This window comes from Ochlerotatus camptorhynchus, unplaced genomic scaffold, assembly GCF_037179485.1.
Source record: "Ochlerotatus camptorhynchus isolate MF236.1 unplaced genomic scaffold, CSIRO-AGI_Acam_v1.1 ptg000626l, whole genome shotgun sequence".
NCBI lineage: Eukaryota > Metazoa > Arthropoda > Insecta > Diptera > Culicidae > Ochlerotatus > Ochlerotatus camptorhynchus.
The window spans coordinates 814,167-818,660 of record NW_027041105.1 but is presented as its reverse complement, the minus strand read 5'-3'; the positions used below and the strand labels follow the sequence as shown (position 1 = coordinate 818,660).

Here is a 4,494-nt window from a genome sequence, read left to right as displayed (position 1 = left end):
TGCATTTTCAGATTGCACGTAAGCGATGATCAGAGCCAGTTGTCTCACAAAGATTTTGACCGGATCATCAACCAAATAAAGGGAAAAAAACACAACGACCGACGCAAAATTGACACTGATCACTTCTTGGATGATTGGATATAAGTTTTGGCACAAACTTTAAAATATTTTGAAACTATAATTGTTCAATTTCCGGAAGGAAGAAACGCAGCTGAAAAAACAACACGTCAGATTTTCAGCGCAGCCTACTTGAATGACTCAGGCAAAGCTTGATTCCGGGCTAGAATATTTTCAAACTGTAATGATGTAATGTTCTGCAACGGTGTCGAGAATTTAGTTTTTCTTATTGTTCAGCAGGTTTGCCGTTCAATTGTTTGATTTTCTGATGTTCAAGCGACAGGGCGATAGTTTTCAAAAAAATCATTCAAATCACGGAAATCTCCTTTGGTCGGATCCTCATATATCGCACATCCAGATTTCGTCATTTCGCGTGTTGAAAATCTAGATTTGGTTTCGCAGGAAGTGAGCTGCGAATTTGTATTTAAATTGAAATTCAGTCTGGTCACGTATCTAGAATTCTTACATGAGCATTCAGTTTCAGTCTTGGTACTAACGGTATGGCAACTATTGCTCTGCCACTAATATTTATCGCTCAGCGTTTCAAAATTCCAGCATCGAGAAGGTAATCAACTAGTTAAAAGAGACAGTGAAATAGTAGATTTGCCACATTTTTTTCAATAAGATTTAGAAATGTATGATTATCAGAATATTCATACTCAGATCAATCTGACCTCCCGTTTTCCCTGATTGCAAAGATTCAAAGGACAAGTTAGAACAAATTTCCCAAAGGTGCATGTCTCCATCTGCCCGGCAGCAATTTGATGTTCCACGCTACGCCGGCCGTAGATGAAAATGTGCTCTCATGTGACTGCACCGGTAGAGGAAGAATCATACTTCTGCTCCTAAGCTCACAACGAAGCATCAACCAAAATTAACCTTTCGTCTCGAGCACGTTTGCCGTACGAACAACGAGGGAAAAAGTACCTACGACACGGGAGATGAATTCGAAGGAAAAGATCATGTATCAAGCACATACAAACACCGAGATCTCCCAGAGTCCCAGAAGTTATCAAAGCACATAAAAACCGCAACGCAGACATTTCCCATCTTTCGACGCGACGACGACGATGACGACGGACGGTTGCTACCTCAACGAAAGGTTCTGGGTGGCACGGAAGCAACGAAGAGGAAATCGGTATGAAAAAAAAATCTCACCACAGGGGACAATTTCAAGCATGGCATGTGATGAAGAGCACGTTTTCCCCGTGAAGCTAATTATTGGTGATTAATTCAATTTACCCGACAAGGGCGAGAAACTCACCGAGGGAAAAGTGGCTTTACTTGTGATGGGAGCAGAATCACTCGACCGGATGATAAGGTGAAGGTAAGATGAGAGTCTGTTTTTGCGAAATATATGGCCTTCGTGGCGCAACTGGTTAGCGCGTTCGGCTGTTAACCGAAAGGTTGGTGGTTCGAGTCCACCCGGGGGCGGTAATTCTTTTTGGAAAATAAATTTCCATTCGGAAATAGTTTCACTCTTAGTTTGAAATTTTTGCCGAAGGCCGTAACCACATCGATTTTCAATTTACGATAGTAGAGTCGAAAGTCGGTGGTTGAGAATCGAGGAAGAAAGTTTCTTGTCTTCATTGCATGACGTGTGTGTGTGTAGATGTAGAGAAGAAAACCGCAACTTGAAAAGTCTTACAACAAGAAAATAAGAGAACACACTGTTGCGGTGCCACGAACTCGCCAGGGGATATGCACATTGAGAATTCTGTAGCAATTGGAGTAGCACGTAGTTTTACGCGATGCATGTCGTAGATTGTAGATACAGGAGAAACGGTAAGTGGTGTCGCTCGAGATAATATTATCGGTTGTGTTGTGACGAACGGCTTCATGCTAGTGTGATTTTGAATCGACGAATGATAAGCTACCTTAAGTAGCTGATAAGGCTAGAAACTCTGCTGATTGCCCATCCACAACGTCTGATGGCTTTAAGTATCACCTCATCTTTTTTTTTATTAAACTACAAATAAGAGCTTAAAATTCAATTATTGGGTAATAAAACTTGTTTGCTGATAGTTGATGTTTTCCCATGTGGTCCTCGATAGTATAGTGGTCAGTATCCCCGCCTGTCACGCGGGAGACCGGGGTTCAATTCCCCGTCGGGGAGGAACAAATACCTTTTTTGCCGTGATTCATTCCGTACTTAAGGATTTTTGCGGCGATTCTAAGGACTTGTAGTGTGTTTCGTTGTGGGATCCTTATTCTCTTACGAGGTGGTTACACGGCGAATGAGAACGACCAAAATTTGAGTTTAGTTCACTCATAATCGCCAAAAGTGCAGGAACTCAGCGATGAGTAAAATTTGCCTCATGGTTTCCTGTGGAAAACCTAAAAAATCTGCCGGAAAATGAGGAAATTGACGAAAATTTTATTCAGTCTCGGAGTAGTACCAATAGACTGAGTGAATGCAATCTTTACTTTTCTCAAATTCGGGATTTTTTCCCTGGAAAATCCTGGAAAAACCTGGGAAAACATTAGGCTAATTTACCCATCGCTGAGTTCCTGCACTTTTGGCGATTATGAGTGAACTAAACTCAAATTTGGGTCGTTCTCATTCGCCGTGTACCCATTTCGCAAATATCAGCTTGCACGACACGTACCAAAATGAAATTATTACTGCACGTTTGCTGTACTGCAGCATGAGCATGAGTATCATTGACCGCCCACGGTTGCTGCTCTGTTATTGCCAGACCAGCTGAAATTACACAGAGAACCAATAGACGATGCTTGGGACTAGCAATCATCCTCAATGTGTAAAAACTGGTTATCTAAAACTAGGCAATACCAGCGCCGGCCGCGCCCGAACACAGGTCAAGAAAAGAAGGGGTAGGAATGTGTTGACGTGACACTCGCTTTGATGGAAGCCGAGAACACCTCTGCACTTCCACGAGGAATCACTGGGATATTGGGTAATAGGGTTGGGTTTGCAGCAGGGTTCGTTTTGGTAAACGATAAGCTGAATTGATGTCCTAACAATCATATAATGTGAAGGAGCTTGGGATTGAACCCACGGTCTTCTGCTCAGTAAGCAAAAACGTTTGCCACTAGGCAGACGAGCTCCTTTTTAATCATCGAGTTGCTGTTATTACCATGTAGTCATGTTAACAAATAAAACGATTGACGAATCTTGAATGTGGCTGGGCTTGAGATTAGACTCATGATGTTCTGCTCAGTAAGCAAAACCGGTTGCTCTAAGGCCACCGAGCCCCTCATATCACATTATAGCGTTACTCAAGTTTTATAACTATTCAAACCCGGCACCGACGACAACGAAAAGTTTTACAAAATACACGATAAACATGCGATCTTACCATACATTTTTAACATGAAAGGACCTGGGATCGCGGTTTTCTGCTAAGTAAGAAAGCCACTGCAACCGACGATCTTTGAAATCCTAAAACTAAAAACTACGAAAGAGTACTTAGGCCTTTATTAAGATCCACTTTCACGCGACGTTCAATGTTTCGATTTTCTCTTTGCGCATGGTTCAGACAATCATAACAAGCCATGACCGACGTGAAGATTGTTTAAGACCTGGTTAAACAAGCTATTCAAATGAAATTACGTTCTCGAATTTCACTTGGCATGTAATGAACAACAGAAATACGCGATAATCCATATTTTCAGCGGTTGATGGTTAATTTTAAATATACTAACGGTACTGCCTACGACTACGACGGCGATTACGACAGCGACTACGACGGTGCCTACGACAACGACAACAGCGAATTTGTAACTTACCATTTGTCTAGGATAAACACCTTTGCCCGGCACCTCCACTGGTTCTTCATGTCCGCTATTTGTCACTGTTTTCAAAATATCTAATAGCAATTACCTTTGTTGTAATACTTCCTGTATTGCCATGGTCATCTGGGATGAGGGTCGCATCTAGTTATTTCCATAGGAACCGTTCACGGCCACCAGCTACCGCCCGTTCAGTCTTAGGCGTATCCAGCGAGACATCCTTCAGCTTACTCACAATCTCCGACACTCAATCACAACAAACTGTACCGAAATCAGAACAGCTAAACTACTCAGTGGGTTTTTGGCATTTCTATTTAATTGTATTAAGCTATCTCACAGAGACCAAACGGCCAAGTTCGGTCAGAAACTTGTGTAAAGTTAAGTGGAAACGTTGCCGTTACGTAGCGCTAGCATCTCCTGATTTCCTCTATAAATTTATCACTTTCGACCAATTTGGCGCTAGTATTGATAAATTATCTGCTGAAAATTGCCACTTGGAGCTACCAGCACTTAGTGTCTAGTGTAAGTTTTGCAACGCCAGCACCATCATGTTGTCAAAGAGGGTTTTTAAGTGGGGAAGTCGCCGTTACTGCAGCATACATAAAGTAGCAATTTCAGGTGATT

The 4,494-nt window shown here is 42.1% G+C and overlaps 2 non-coding genes across 2 annotated transcripts; both read left to right on the top strand.

The window, feature by feature from the left end:
* The first annotated feature begins 1,477 nt into the window (after positions 1-1,477).
* TRNAN-GUU (transfer RNA asparagine (anticodon GUU)) lies at positions 1,478-1,551 on the top strand. Its single transcript has one exon. It is a non-coding gene; the product is annotated as a tRNA-Asn (tRNA).
* Positions 1,552-2,161: 610 nt separating this feature from the next.
* Positions 2,162-2,233, top strand: TRNAD-GUC (transfer RNA aspartic acid (anticodon GUC)). Its single transcript has one exon. It is a non-coding gene; the product is annotated as a tRNA-Asp (tRNA).
* Positions 2,234-4,494: the final 2,261 nt, after the last annotated feature.